The sequence below is a fragment of the Cervus elaphus genome, chromosome 13, assembly GCF_910594005.1.
Source record: "Cervus elaphus chromosome 13, mCerEla1.1, whole genome shotgun sequence".
Classification (NCBI taxonomy): Eukaryota; Metazoa; Chordata; class Mammalia; order Artiodactyla; family Cervidae; genus Cervus; species Cervus elaphus.
This window is the reverse complement of record NC_057827.1, coordinates 37524523-37540792: the sequence shown is the minus strand read 5'-3', so window position 1 is coordinate 37540792 and position 16270 is coordinate 37524523. Positions and strand designations below refer to the sequence as shown.

Sequence of the window (16270 nt, the reverse complement as noted above, 5' to 3'; positions counted from 1 at the left end):
GGCCTCCTGCCTGTGATTCCGGGGATCAGAGAAGCCCACCCCACCCCCATCTCTCCAGCTCAGGCCCACAGCCTGGCTGGGGCCCCACACAACACACAGGGCGGCTTGTTTTTGGCGGAGACTCTCCAACCCCCAAACCATTTGCCCGAAACTTGATCTCCTTGGCCCTCAGTCACCTCGGTGGAGAAGTCTGCACGGGGCTTTCTTTGATGGCTGAGTTTCCCCAGCTGTGGCGCTGGGAGGGTTCAGGAACCCCCTACCTACCTCCGTTTGTCACCATCCATCACTCCTGGGGGGCCATTGCCTGATGAATTGCACCAGGCCGGAGGGGAACCACCAGCTAATCTTTTAATAACCCGATCAGCGTCCTGCTGCTGCCCAGCTGGGCTGAGGGCCCTGACCCTGGGAAAAGGGGAATCTGTCACACTTTCATGGGGCCTTGGGGCTCAAATTTCAGGTAGGATCCATTCCAGGGGGAGAGCCTAAAGCATCTCTTGAAGAGCCTTCTCTCTATTCTAGAAGAAGGCTGGGGTTCTGGGGGCTGCTACTCACCTCAAGCACAACCCCCAAGGCTGCAGGGACAGTCACCCCATCCCTGTCCCTGAGTTGGGAAGGGGAGGTGTTTTGATCAGATTTTCCCATCCTCTCCCCTCCCCCTCCCCCAGCAGGGGTGACCTGGAAGGGTGTGAACCAGATAGGGAAGGAAAACAGGGCTCAGAAGGTGCAAACATATGGTGCTATGGTAGTCAGGGAGGGAAGGAATGAAGGTGGGGACCAGAAGCAGGGCCCTCAATTCCCAAGAGAAGGATACCATGGGAGGTGTCTTCTGCCTCCTCAACCTGGGAAGGGGATCCAGTCAATGAAAGGATGGGGCAGCCTAGGCAACAATTAGGATGTGAGACTGGCTTCTGGTGATGGCACAGACCCCAGAACAGGACTTCCCTGGGGGTCGTGTTTAAGAATCCACCTGCCAATGCAGGGCATGCGAGTTTGATCCCGGGTGAGGGAAAATCCCACATGCCATGAAGCAATTAAGCCTGTCACCACAACTACTGAAGCCCACGTACTGAGCCTGGGCTCTGCAGCAAGAGAGTAGCCCCCACTCGCCGCAACGAGAGAAAGGCCACGCACAGCAACGAAGACCCAGCACAGCCAAAAAAAAAAAACAAAACCCAGAACAGCGGGCACGGAGATGAGGATGGTGCCAGAGCTGTGCCCGCCAAATGGAAGGAGGGAAGGAGGGAAGGAGGGCAGGAGGGGGAGTGAGCCGTCCAAGCCAGGAGGGAAGGGGTCTCTGACCTGACTGTTCTCTTCCCCGTGGAGAAGAAGGATTTTCACAGAAAGGGTTAAACCCCCAACACTAGGAGAGAATTCAACTTTTGCTCATTTCTAGGAATCTGTTCTCAAGGACCACTTGTAAATATATGCAGAGAAGATGCCTAAGACTGTTAGTAATGTAAAAATTTGTCAACAAGCCCAATATCCATCAATAAACTTTGATAAGTCTGTATGGTAAGGTACTGTTCCACTGTCACAAAGAATAGGTACCTCCTTGTGAAAAAACAAGGTAGAACCTCCAAGACAGAATGCCATGTAATAACCAAAAAGGCAAGTTGCAGAACGATATATACATATGTTCCTTTAAACTAGGTACACATTTTGTGTGTGTGTTGTTTGTGTGTCTGTAAATACATAAAAAATGAAATGGACAAACACATAGCAAACTGTCCATAGTGATCACACTCAGGGGAAGGATGAGTTTAGGGAAATGAAGGGCGATTTTCACTAACAAAAACTATTATCTGTCTTTAGTAAACAAAGGAAAACATTGTAAGGCTGTGTTGAAGCTGCTGTGAGGAGCTGTGACACCATCACTGAACTGTGTGAAATGGATTCTGTGCCCAACCTAGTACTGTACATTTCACAGTATTCCTTGAAGTTAGACGCAACCCTGTGTTGTAAGTATTAGCCAATAAGATGGAAAAAGAAATGTTGAGTGTGACTTCCAAAGAGGTGTTCTTTTAAAGAGGGGTGGTTTCTTTAGCCCTTCCTTCTTCCAATTGGTTGAAATGTGCTTGTGATGGCTGGCCCGCAAGCAGCCGTCTTGGACTATAAGGTAAAGGTCATGAGTTAAGTAGGAAAGAGCAATAAGTCAACGGCAAAAACAGAGTCTGAGTTAAGACCACATCCAAGGGCTGGAGGAGACCTCAGAGACCCCTGCCTGAACCCACATCCAGAGGAAACTGAGGACCAGAGAGGACACATGATGTGTCAGGGGCAGCGACTGAGCTAGCAGAAGCTTTGCCAGAGATCCCCCACCCCCATCCCACCCACACATATACACAGAGCTCATGGTTCTTTCCCCAGAAACCTCCCCCAGAGCTTGAATGCTGCTCTGTTCTGTGACTAGGAGATCCCCTCTGGGGCCCAGTCTTAGGGTTGAGTGAAGGCCCCCACAGTTGCTTACGTGACTGGCCTGGGACATACCTCTCGTACTCTGACTCTGGTGAGAACATAGCAGAACCTTTGCCCACCAGTGGGGCTGTCTGTCAGTATCTCGGGTTTGGTTTCTCTCTCTCTCTCTGTCCTTCTGTCTTCTTGTCTGTCCCCGTCCATTAGCACCTCTTTTCATCCCAGTTATTGTCTCTCTCTCCTGTATTCTTCTCTTTCCATCTCCCTCTCTCTGAGCCTGACTGTGAAGCACACCTCTCCTCTCAACATTTCGGGCAGTACCCTTCCTTCGGTCACACTGTGTGCCGACTCGGGGCCGCCCCTGCCAGCTCCTGCCTCCTCTCTCCCCCTCTACCTGCTCTGCCTGCCGTTGGCCCCCAGGCAGGCTGGACGCCCTCTCAGGGGCTTGAGTCCTTGAAGCCAGTGGGGCAGCTGGGCAGCTGGGCACACAGAAAGCAAAGCTCAGCACTGCGGATGCCAGTGGAGAGGCCAGGAACTGCTCCCTCCTGCGACCCCAGAACTTTAGCCCTTCTGCAAGGCTGGCAGAGGGGGCTGTTGGGGTGAGCCCAGGGACCATGGGTATGACTCCAGCTCAGGCTTGGCTGAAGGCCAGAGCCAGAGGGCTTCAGGAATGACCTAAGACCCTCCAGTGTTCCAGGCTGGAGCCTGGAGCAAAAAGTCACCAGGGGAAGGGTATGTAAACTGATGGGGTCGGAGGCGTGGGGACTGGTTCAGTCACCACTCAAGAGAGGAGAGTTTCAAGGTAGCCATACCCCAATCCTGACCACCACAATCAATGGAGGGAAGAAACCAGGCTTCTAATTTTGCCTTTATCACTCACTAGCTGAGTGACCACAAATAAGGCCCTTTCCAGCCCTGGGCCTCAGTTTTCCCATCTGTGAAATGGAGAGAAATAGGCTGCAGTGTTTCACTTTGTTGGTCTGGGTCTGTGATTCTATCACCTCATGAACCCCTGGATTTGAAGGGAGTAGGGTGTGGGGCTCAGATGGTTTCCCTGTTGGGGAGGAGAGGCTAACTGGAGAAGGGCTGGGGACTGAAATTCCAGTGTGAAGCAGTGATGATCACACGATCCCACTGGCCTGGGAATCAGGAAGTCTGAGGTCTGAATCTACCCCTTCACTCATCCGCCTGGTCTCTCTGTGTCTCCGTTTTCCCTTCTATAGAAGGGGATAATAGTCCCAGCCCCCAGGCCTCAGGAGGATCCAGTGAACTCCTCCTGGTCCCTACCAGGAGGACTCAGCTCAGACTGCGGAGGTGAGGGGTGAGGAAGGGGGGAGCTGGAGGTGGGTCTTGGGAGGTAGGAGTCTGCAGGCCTACAGGAGCCATGGGGGCTGTCAGCAGGGGGGCTATTGTGGGAAGCAGGAAGGGGGCTCTCTGGAGTGGGCTAATCACAGGCCGCGGCTCTTCCAGACAAAGCCAGCAGCCTCTGAATGGCCACTCTTCTGGAGAAGAAAGAACACTTGAGGGCCCCATTGAGGCCTTGCACGCTGGGACTGTGGAAAGCAGCCTGGAAGTCAGCCCCGTTGCCTCCTCTCCTCACCCCACACCCCCTGCCCCTTCTTGGCTCCTTCTGTGGGAATCAGGCTTTTTCCTAGAGTTTAAACCTTTTGAAAAACCACAGGAGGCTGAATGCTGAATCGGGGAGGCAGCTGGGAATAGAGAAAATACTAGGAAGGGAGTCAAGATCTGGTCCTGCTCTACTATCCTGGGCTCAGTTTTTCCATCTGTAAAATGGGGGTACTATCCTGTCCTGACCTGCTAAAATTCATGAGGTGTCCAGACTTTTTTGGTGGAATACAGGCTAGGCTCAGAGAAGCCTGAGAATTAGGAACAGGCCTACTGCCCTACCATTGCTGCCCTCGCTCCTGGCACCGGCCTGTCCCCTGAGACACCAGGATGCATCTCCGAGTCCAAGTGCGGGTGAAAAGCCCAAAACGGTCTTCATTATCACAGATGGGTTCCAGATGAAATGGCCAAAAGAACTATTTCCTATTCTTTCATGCACCCGCGGGCTTCCCAGGTGGCTCAGTGGTAAAGAATCCCCTTGCCAGAGTAGGAGACAAGGATTCGATCCCTGGGTTGGGAAGATCCCCTGGAATGGGAAATGGCAAGCCAATCCAGTATTCTTGCCTGGCAAATTCCATGGACAGAGAAGCCTGGCAGGCTACAGTCATGGGGTCGTAAAGAGCCACACGCGACTGAGCACGCACACGTGCTTGCATGCACAAGCAAAAGCTGCATTGGGTCTGTCCTTCAATTCTTCCTTCTTTCCTCCCTCCCTCCCTTTCCCCCTCCCACTCTCCCTTCCTACTTTCCTTCCTTTCTTTCTATAAGGCTTTAAGTTCCCCCAGTCACCTATCCTTTGCCCAGCCCTGTCCTGGGCACACAGACATGATTCCTGAAAAACCTTCGGTTGAGCATGGGCAAGACATCATTTGAGACAGGAGAGGCATATGCAGTGTGTGGCAATCAGGTGGAGTCAACAACCTGATTCCAGAGGAGGAGGTTATTAGCCAGACTGGAGGGTGAGTAGGGTGACATCAGGGGAGCCTGTGCAGTTTGGGCAGAGAAAACAGCCCCAGCAAAGACAAGAAGGGGAGACAGGGCAGGCTTGGCCTGGGGTAAGAGTGAGCCCTCCCCAGGACACTACGCTGAATGAAATAAGTCAGCCACCAAAGAACAAGTACCATGTGATTCCACTTACCTGAGGTGCCTAGAGTAATTTCATTCATAGAGACAGAAAGTAGCCTGGTGCTTGCCAGAGGCTAGGGGAAGGGAAGTGGAAAGATGTTGTGTAATGGTGTAGAGTTTCAGTTTTACAAGATGAAAAAAGCTCTGGAGCTTGGTTGCACAACAATGTAAATATCCTTAACACTACTGAACTTGCACACTTAAAAATGGTCAAGATGGTTGGTTTTATCTTATGTATGTGTGCGTGCGTGTGTGCTAAGTCACTTCAGTCATGTCCGACTCTTTGCAACCCTATGGACTGTAGCCAACCAGGCTCCTCTGTCCATGGGATTCCCCAGGCAAGAATACTGCAGAGGGTTGCCATGCCCTCCTGCAGGGAATATTCCCAACCCAGGGATCAACCCAGGTCTCCTAAATTGCAGACAGATTCTTTACTGTCTGAGCCACCAGGAAAGCCCTTATATTACATATATTTTATCACAAGTTGAAAACAAAAACAAAAACCAGCCACACATACACACCAAAACATGAGTTTTACCCAGAGACTAAGGAGGGGAGAGGAGGCTAGCAATGGGAGGAGTGGGGTTTCAGATGCAGAGGGCCCTCAAACCACACTATCACTGACATAGTCATCCCAGATCCTCTGTGGAAAGTTGGAGGGAAGGAAAGAAGAAAGGACAGGGAAAGAGGGAAGCGTTGAGGAAGGGACTCAGGATAAACCAAAGGACAGTGGTGTGCAGAGGCAAGGGGCTGGCCTGCAGGAGCAAGGGTCTGGGTGCAGTGTACAGAAGTTTGTCCGAGGGCAGAAGGGACTGGTTCACATCTTATAACGGCTCTGAGGGTCACTTCAAACATGCAAGAGAAGAGCATCACTGAACTTCTAAGACTTCAGACCTAGAAAAGGCATACCATGGCTTCTGGACCCAGCCTGGTTGGCCAGGCCCAGTTGTGGAGTTAAAGGTTTCTAGATAACCTCTGCCAGCCAAAATGGCCAGACTGTGGCCTTTCCCAATATGACTTACAGAGTTTTAGAACACCAGAGTTCATCCGGGAAGATTTGTCCATCTGACTCCTACCCATTATACAGATTGGTCCACTGATACCCAGAGGGGGAAAGGAATCTGCCCAAGATCACCTACAAGTCAGGTGACTACAACTCTGGTCTTATGAACCCTCTCTGTCTCAGTTTCTCCTTGGAGGAGCTGAAGAAACTGAATTTTAATCATTGCAGAGGAAGCCTACCACATACCCGAGGGCCCTTAGCTGGACTGGCCAAACCATCTTTAGAGTGTGTGTGTTAGTCATGTCTGACTCTTTGTGACCCCCATGTACTGCAGTCCACTAGGCTTCTCTGTCCATGGAATTCTTCAGGCAAGAATACTGGAGTGGGCTGCCATTCACTTCTCCAGGGGATCTTCCCAACCAGGGATCAAACCCAGGTCTCCTGTGTTGCAGGCAGATTCTTTACAGTCTGAGCCACCAGGAAAGCCCACCCGTAGACTGGTTCTCTTATTTTTTGAGAGTGATGTCTTTCAGTCAAGATGACTTCAAATAGTGCTTTTGGATGAAATCTATGCTGTCCATAAATCCACTCTTTAGTCTCAGAACTTTACTTCTAGAGTTTTAAGGTACAGAAGTCCTGAATAGTATGATTAAAATCCATGAGCCAGTCCCAGGATATGTTTAGCAGGGGGAAATGTAGATAGATTTAGAATCTCTAGGTTCAGATCTCAACTCTGCTTCTTACTAGCCACATTATCTGAGATTCTCTCAGCCTCAGATTCTTCATCTGTAAGATGAGGATAATTATATCTATCTCACAGAGCCATATAATGTCTGGTACCTGTAGCTGCTCAATGAAGAGCCATATAGTGTCTGGTACCCAGTAGTTGCTCGATGAAGAGTATCAGAAATGATGGTGATGATATTGGCTAAGGATGAGAATGATGATAGTGATGTTGATGATGGTTGTATTGGTGGTGATGGTAGAGATGGTTCTTACTGAGGAGTGTTCAGAATCCCCCTTCTCCCACTGAGTATCAGCAAGACCCAGGGTGAGGAAGGATGGGTTCCAGCTTGACAATTCTTTGGTCAAGAATTGTGGCAAGCTCTGGGCTCTCTGTAAAGAGAAACTGTGCCCCATATTCTATGTTTTGATTCAGAAGGTTAACAAACTGGTTCTAGAAACAGGTGTTAAGGGTATGTTCCCAGGGAACAGACAGTTCCCTAACTCAAGATCTCCAGGGAATGAATAGGCATGTGGAAACAGGCTTTCCTGGAAATGGGAAGTCCTGATTACCCCATACCCACATGCTCCCCACACAGGGATAAGTACTCCTTAACCCTGACCCTGCTCGAATTTTTCCATAGAACTTATCATCATCTAGCAGACATCACAGTTTACTTATTTTCTACATTTAGTGTTCACTTCTATCTGCCCCACCTCCCTCCCCCACTAGAAGATAAGCTTCAGGAGGGCAAGAATCTTTGGCTCACTGCTACACTCCTGATGCTTAAAATAGTGCCTGGCACATAAGACATGCTCAATAAATATTTGTTGAATGAACAAAAGCTAAATGGGAGGAATCTACCTGGGAATCTATTCCTGGGGATAGGCCCAGCTTCCTAACTTGTTACCTGGGTTCTCCACAAACAGAGAAAGGTGGGGTGTGGCCCTGAGCACCCAGCATGTAGGTTTTTAGACTGGGCCCAGGTAGGGACTGTGGGTGGAAGGGGGCTATGTTGAGCCCAGGGGTCAGTCCCCAACACAGGCAAGGCCTTCAGGGGGCCTGAACCCCAGGTCCCTACATCCCTGCTGAGTCAGAGGCTGAAGACTGAGGAAAAGACACTGGACCTGGAGTTCGAGGTCTTGAGTGTGGGGTTTAATGAGGAGGGCAGGTATGCCCTGCAGCTCTCAACTGAGAACCCCCTGCAGGCTGCTCTGGGGCTGGGGTGCAGCTGCAGGTGATTGATGGGGACCCCTCCCCACCAACTCTGCTGTCACTGATGTCACTGAGCAGAAAGACCCTGGACAGAGCCTCACCCTCACCAGGAACAAATTAGTCTGTACTTTTCCTAAAGGTATGAAGTAAAGGTGGTAGCTGGGAAGAGACAGAGACCCTGCAAATCCTGCCCAGCCCCTGTCAGGGACTCCAGGGAGCCTCAGGGGAAACAGGAGGGGCAGGGCCAGAGCTCTAGACTGAACCCACAGTTCTGCCAGTGTGACTGAGGGCAAAGCTGACCCTCTGTGAGCCCCCACCTCCTTCAGGGTGACATGGGGACGCTGATGCTGGTCAGGGTCAGATGAGGAGGGAATGAAAGGACAGGTGAGGAATGGCTTTGTGAAACTGTGAGAGCTGAGCACACAGTAGGTCTGGGGCCAGTCCTGCTGGGCATCACGCTGAGTAGCCACTGGACTGTGGGCATGCAGGGTAGACAGAGAGATGATGACCTGGGCCCCACCTTCTGGAAGATTCCAGCAATCAGGTAGAAAGGCAAAAATTTCAAATAAAAAATAGTTAAGTGATCTGGAAAGAGGAGAAAATCCCTGCCTGGCTTGTGAGGCCATCCAAAGAGGCTTCCTGGAGGAGGGGGCAGTGAGGGAATGGGGAAACTAAGTCCCAGGCTTTCACATGATCAGAGATCAGGGTCCAGTTGAACTCCTCCCTGGGTGGCAGGACCCAGGATCATCTCACAGGCTAGGAGCCCTCAGCTCCCCACATGAGTAAAGTGAAGAGGCCATGGGGGTGCCTGACAAAGGGTCATCCTCAAGAAACTCCTAGCCAAGCCTGGCTTCAATTCGAAGGCCAAGCCACCCGGGTTTCCCAGGGGCCCTGCCTGTCATCCTCATCCCCTGAGGGAGGCAGAGAGAGAGATTCCAGAGTCCATCTCTGGGACTCACTTTCCCTACCCAGGTTTCTGCAAGAATGATGGACAGCATGACATATAACTGCATGTGGAGGCGCTGAGCCTGGCCAGGGCCTCGGGAAGGGTGGCCCAGTGGGTGGACGTGGCCACCTTCCCCATCTACCCGTGCCCAGACCAACCCCGATGAATCGCTCTGCACGGGACAGGAACACAAGGACTTCTACCACTACTGCCGCGATCTGGCTCTGCTCCAAGCCAGTGCAGACCCCACGGCCCACCACTGAGGGGACCTGGCCTTCCACGTGCACCCTGCCCCTCAGCCTCCTACCACAAACTGCCATCCTGGGCCAGCCCACTGGAACCAGTGTCACCACACCCAGAGCCCCAGCTGCCCAGGCTGCAGGGAGGTATTCCCTGGGTGCCCATCAGGTTCTAGCATCACTGCTCCCCTAGTTAGAAAACCCTGTGTCTCTGATGAGCCTGGCTGCCCCACAGTGCTTCACTGAGCAGAAAGGCAGAACTTCCCAAGGTTGCCTCATTGGGTTCTGAAGAACAGGCAGTCTGAGAGTGGAACGGGGAGTTCCAGTTTGAAGTGGGAGACAAAGGAGCAAACAAAGGCCACACAGATCAAGGACATCACTGGGTGGGGTTTCTCTGCCCAGTGGGTGAGTGTCCCCAGAGACACTTCAGTCCTCAAACTCACTTTCACATGTTCTCACCGGGTTTCAACGGAGGCCTGGAGTGACCAGGAGACAGAAGTCTTTCTTTTCCCTCCCTCAACCCCATCTAGCTTCCACCACAACCAGGAGGGACTTAGCCCTGAACTGGGACCCTGGCAGCCTCAGGCCCAGGTGAGAGGATCTAGCTCTTGTCCAAGCTAAGGAGGATTCATTCCCCAATGAGGTAGTGTTCTGCAACCAGACAGTGTATCTGGTGGGCCTCGCAGCCAGTATAGGTAGAAGCTAGTAGAGTAAGCAGCCCATTTCACAGGTGGAGAAACTGAGGCTCATCCCCCAAGGATGCCTGATTCCATCTAATGCCAGCCATATTTCCTGGGGACCTTAGTGCACAGTAGTGCATGGGATCCAAAGCTGGATCAAACCCTGGGTTCAAAAAAAAAAAAAAAACCCTGGGTTCAAGGTGCCACCTGGCTTGAAGACAGCCTGGCACAATGTGGGGATCCTATGGGCCCAGAAATTATGTGCTGGGAGGAGAGCTCTGATGAGGGAGTGTGCAGGTCTGAATTTGAAGCCTAGGAAAGGCTTTTCAAAAGAGATGTCATTTTAGGTGAATCCTTCATTCATTCAGGCTTCCCTGATAGCTCAGTTGGTAAAGAATCTGCCTGCAGTGCAGGAGACCCTCGTTCGATTCCTGGGTTGGGAATATCCACTGGAGAAGGAGGCTACCCACTCCAGTATTCTTGGGCTTCCCTTGTGGCTCAGTTGGTAAAGTATCCGCCTGCAATGCTGGGGACCTGGGTTCAATCCCTGGGTTGGGAAGATACCCTGGAGAAGGGAAAGGCTACCCACTCCAGTATCCTGGCCTGGAGAATTCCAGGGACTGTACAGTACATGGAGGTCACAAAGAGTTGAACACAATTGAGCCACTTTGACTTTCATTCATTCATTCCCTCATTGATCCATTCATTCATCCATCAAACATTTGTTAAGTACTGACTCTCTCAGATTCCATGCTAGGTGAGTAAGATTTAGGAATGGTAATTGTGGGCTTTGAGGAGAATATTCTAAGAAGGAGTGAACAGAATAAGCTGACTGAGAAGGAAAGGGTTTGGCTGGCAGAAGAAATGAGCTGAGGGTGAAACCAAAAGTTTACAACCAAAGGTACGTGACTCTCCTGCAGTGCCTCCGTCCCATGATGCATTGGTCTGAAATGGAGCCCAGGTGGTGCGCTCAGCTGGGCTGGGAGATGGCCGATCGATGGATGGGAGAAAGTGGAAGGAACAGTGACAAAAGAGCTAGATGGATATTTAGGTCAGGAGGCAATGGGGAGCCACCAGAGGGGTTTGTGCAGAAGAAAGACAATCTGATCTGTGGGTTAGACAGAGTAATCTGGCAGAATGTGCCGGGACAACTGGAAGAATGGACCAGGGACCAGGGACCAACTTTTCTTGCCCAGGTCTCAGTTTGTGACCTGGACTACTCTGGCCTCTGTTTGGTCGTTAATCAGTCAATCAGCAAATACTGTTGATCACCTACTGTATGCCTAGCTCTGAGCTGGGTGCTGAGGGTACTGTGGTGAGTTTGTGAATAAAATAGATAAGGCCTGGATTCCTACGTGTTCTAGCTCAGGGAGAAGCAGTCCTGGGCTGTCTAGGTCCCTGTGTGCCCTGACCACCTGTTCCAGGGGCCACGTGGACAGTTTTTGTGCAGGCTGCTCCTCTGAATGCCTCTGAGGGAGGGTGGGACTCCTGCAGGGAAGGGGGGCTGGGAGATGGCTGAGCCAGCCGCTGCAGCTCTAATTTCTGTTATTTAATGTCATCATCTCCCTGCCATTCTCCCTCTTAAAGTGTCAGATGTCTGCTTCTACCAAGACAAGAAAATGGCTTTCAAGGGAGAGGAAAATCACTTCCCTCCTAGGGGAGGGGTCAGCCATCACAACCCTGGCAACAGGGCCAGGAAGCCAGTGGGGGGAAGAGACCACGGAGAGGCGTCCTCCAGAGGATAGAAGGGCTGTCTCAGCTCAGGCAAACTCACCCAGCAGTTCAGCATGAGGAACGGGGGTACCTTTCTGGCATCTTTGGAGGCTCAGAGACACAACTGGTGGGACAGAGCATGACCAGGCACTCAGGGAGGGGTGGGCTTGCAGGTGGTCCTCTGGATCTCTGGGCAACTCCTCAGGGAAGTGGATCTGGCCTAGAACCACAGGGAGGGAAACCACCCTCTCTCCCCTCATTGCAGATAGGGAAAATGAAGCCCAGGAAGGAAGGACTTAACCCAGTTCTCTTTGATTCTCAGATGAAGAGGAGGAGAAAGCAATCTAGAGGGGTTGAGGGTGGCGAGAAGAGAAGACAGTGAGCAGCGGGGAAGGAGAGGAGAGGAAGGAATTGCATTCTCAAATTCAGCCCAATGTCAGCAATATTCAGTTCAAGGCCAGGAATGGATTTCTAGGCTCCAGATGCTCATGGATAGACCCAAGGCCACCTCCTGACAGGAAGCCTTCCGTGCATTAATTTTGTTCCTTCCAAACTAGCCTCCATCCTGTCTGCATCAGTTATTTCAGTCATTCAATCGTGAACTTTATTGTAAACTCACAAGTTGTTCTCCAACTTGTGTGTCAGGTTTTTTTTTAAGCCAGAACTGATGATAGTCATGTTTTGAGAGTTGGGGCAGAGGGCAGGGGATTAGGAATACCATGATCAAGAAAGAGTAAGGGGTAGGAGGCAGGGCTCAGTGTGAAGCTGCAGTGACTGACTTTGAATCACTCTGCTTCTCAGCCATGGTCCACAGGTTACATAGCCCTAAATGGCCATGCTGGCTAGTCACAGGTTTCCAGAAATACTGGAGACTCTGCTGGGACAATCAATTCCCCTAAACTAACATCTTCTCTTCAGGTCTCAAGTTACCTCCTCTGTGTCTGGGGGAGCTGGGAGGGGGCTGGGGGTAGGGGGGGTAGGGGGAGTAGGGGTTGGTGGTAGGGAGGGCTTACTCCCCTGAGTATTTCCAGTGTGTACGGCCAGGCCACAGACCCCAGAGCAGACCCCAGACCCTCGGGGCCTGACCCACAAATTGGGGGCATTGGCTGCAGAGGGAAGATTACCGCGCACAGGAGGGAACCAGCTCCAGGCTTCCTGCCAGATGCAAGGGGTGCTCCGGCGGTTTCCTTTCCAGGCAGAGCTCCGCCAGACTCATCCTGTCCCTGCCTCCTTCACCTCTTGGCTGGTTTGAGACCATGAGGCTGCACCACCCCAGCACTCCCAAGGCCCTTTCTCCCCAGGGCAAGGGTTGATCTGGGCAGAATGAGGGTGGCCTGTCCAGTGCAGGACAGGGTAAGGTACCCAAGGATGAGGGAAGCAGCAAGTGTTAAGTCGCTCAGTCGGTGTCTCACTCTTTGCAACTCCATGGACTGTAGTCTGCCAGGCTCCTCTGTCCAGAGAATTCTCCAGGCAAGAATACTGGAGTGGGCAGCCATTCCCTTCTCCAGGGGATCTTCCCAACCCAGGGATCGAACCTGGATCTCCTGCATTGCAGGCAGATTCTTTACCGTCTGAGCCACCAGGGAAGGACAGACGGAGGAGCAAGGTGCAGGCCAAATCTGGCTGCTGAGCCCCTGTGTGGGGCTCCTGCTCAACTCCTTAAAGGGCATATGAGGCCTCTTGGGAAATAAGGGGTGGGGGGAATGGGGTGGTGGGGACGGGGTGGGGGGTGGGGAGGAGGCCACCGCAGCTTTGGGCCGGGAGCTACAGGGCCCTGGAGGCGCCGGCCGCAGCCCCTCCTCCCACCTCACTCACCTCTTTAAGAGATCCTGAAGGTGTAAGGACAAACTCCTGCGAGCCAGGCGGAGCTATTTAAGAGGGAAACTGTGGCCTGGAAATTCCCAGTGATGAAATTTCTGGAAACATGAACTTGAAAATTCCTTGCTGCGGCTCTGTGAGCCATCCTGGGGGCTCCTGCACGCTAGGCCCTGGAGCTTCCTCCCACGCAGGGGTGGGAGTGAGAATGGGAGCGGGAGGCTGGGGAGGTGGGCTCCCTCCCCTCACATTTACCTCTTGCAAACAATCGCAGTTTTGTTTCAAGGAAATGATTCTGTTCCCGAGAAGCCTTTTAAATGATGCTTTCAAGGGTCTTTTTTTTTTTTTTTAATTCTTTCCATTTAAAACATTTTTTTTCTTTTGCCCTGGAGGGGAAAAAAAAGAGCAGAGTAAAAGCTAATAAAGCAATCACCAAATACTGAGCACCTGGCTCTAAGCCTGCGGATTCTGGTTGTAGCTTTGGCACCAACAGGCTGGGGGGCTTTCATTAAAAAGAAGTGGAGGGGAACGAGCAGTCAGCGGCTCTACCCGCATCCCTGCCGCCGGCCGTCCGTCTGGGCGTCTGTCTCCCTTTGTTCCCTCCTTCCTCCCCTCCCCCACCCCCTCTCGGATTCTCTCCTTCCTCTCGGATCGCAGTTCCGGCTGGCTCTCCAGCCCCAACACTTCCAGCCCCAGGCATCCTTCTGCCTTCGGGCCAGCGCACTCCAGGCCTTCGCTCTCTTCCCCTTTCTGCTCCGCTTTTCAATTTATTTTGCCTTTTATTGCTCGCTATTGCATAGACTATTGCCCTGGAGACAGGACTGGTTCTAGTAGGGGAGCGCTCACTTGGTGGATTTCATTAACATTCCTGCCCGGCGCATCTGGGGTGGGGCGGGGAGCTGGCCCGGCGGGGCAGCGGGCTACCTCTTTGTTCCCACCCCCACACCTCAGTGCCAGACCTTTAGGGTCAGGGTCCGCTGCCCAACCGTACCCAGTCTAGTGGTGGAAGGGGAGGGCCCATAGCCCATTTCACAGGTGGGGAGACCGAGGCTCGGACTGCTACTAACAAGATGGGAAGGGTGAGACCAGGTTAGATCAGGGCTGCCAGCCCCTCCCCAGCTAATGCCCCAGTTCCTCGGTATTGGGGGCCCCATGTCACCCTCCCCTCTCCCTGCCTGTGCTCCGTCAAGTGACAGAGGCTGAGAGCAGGCCAGCCCCTCCTTGCAAATGAGGCAGTTTTATGGGCTTTAGAAAAACACTCCAATTGTTCCCTCAATTACCCTGAGCGGATTGAATATATTAATCTCTCTCTTAACTGGAGTGAGAGACTCTGCTGCTGCCCCTCCCCCAGCCCCAGCCACCAGCATCCCTTCACGGGCACGTGCCGCGGAGTGACTCTCAGTCCCCGCTCCCCTGGCCTGGGCCCCTGAGTAGGTCAGCCTGGGTCCAGGCAACATACTTCTGCTGTGCCTAACACACACACACACGTGTGCACATGTGTGCACACTCACACATGCACACACTCATAGACGTACACACACACACACACTCATACACAGACACACGTGGCTGCTTTACATCTCTCTCTCAATTCGTATTGATTTTCTCCTTTGCCGCTATTTGGAAGAATCTTTTCCTTGTGTAAAGTTGGTCAGGGGGCCGAGGGGGGCGGGAGGGGAATGTGGGCAGCTCCCCCTTCTGCTCCTGTGACAACTGCCTCCAGCTTAAACACACTCTGCCCCAGGCAGCCGAGCTCCGTTAAAAGCTACCCGAGGTTTCCCTTTGTAGCTCGATTTTCTTTTATTTCTGGGGAACAAAGACGCTGTCAAGGCGTTCCCCATGTGCTGTCACCCATGCAGGGAAGGGTGTAGACCCATCACCAGTCACCCAGGTGGAGAGGCCAGGCTGGTAGGAGAGGAGCGGCTGGCCCAGGCCGGCCCCAGGGAGGGCAGGGGTGAGGGACATGGCCAGTCCCTCCTCATGAATAGAAAGGCTCTTGGCTATTTGTACCATGATGACCCTGCCAGCTGCCTTCTGTCCCCTCATGCTCCTGGATGGCACTGAAAGATTTTCTGCCCATGGGGGTCTCTGAAGGGCCTCAAAAGTCCCTGAGTAAGACCTAAAAATATGTTATTTGGGGGGGTATCCCATATTTAGGTCCTTGCCCAAGCTGGTCTCTTCTCTCCCACGGCTGATTTCCATGTCTCTGTATATGCCTCTGGAGTCGGTGCCTGAAGCTCAGAAGAGTAGGGTATAGGAGAGGTTTGGAGTCCAGCCACCTCGCAGTGAGAGGCAGGCATAGTGGGGTCAATTGGATCTGGGTTCAGGTCAGTCTCTGGCATTTATGTAGTAGCTGGGTGACCCTGTGCAGGTTGTATAACTTCCCTCAGCCTCCATTTTCACATCTGTAAAATGGGGTAGGGCCATTCCTATGCCCTCTATTGCTGGGGAAATTAAATGACCTAGTATATGGTTAGCTCTGCCCTGCAGGCAGGGTTTAATAAATACTGTCTTAGTCACGAGTTGAGATGTCTAAGCAAAGCAGATAGGTCTGAAATGGCCTCAGTTTCTGCATCTAGGAAAGAGGGTAGCTCCTTCATGCCTAACTGGTCTCCCAAGGGGAGGGCATTGGGATCTTGTGAATTCCGCTGTCTCTGGGACCTGGATACCAGGTTTCCGGGTGGAGGAGGCTGGATCAGCCTAGGGTGCTGGTCTGGGAAGAAACTCCATTAGCAGACTGCTGTATCCAAGCACACCAGATGGCCCTGCTGC

At 52.4% G+C, this 16270-nt stretch overlaps 1 protein-coding gene across 1 annotated transcript in view; it reads right to left on the bottom strand.

The window, feature by feature from the left end:
- STRA6 (signaling receptor and transporter of retinol STRA6) overlaps nt 1–13630 on the bottom strand; it is a 42928-nt gene extending 29298 nt beyond the window's left edge. Inside the window, exon 1 of the mRNA XM_043921835.1 lies at nt 13499–13630. The gene's annotated coding sequence lies outside the window, so the exon portion shown is untranslated. The remainder of the gene's footprint in view (nt 1–13498) is intronic.
- Nucleotides 13631–16270: the final 2640 nt, after the last annotated feature.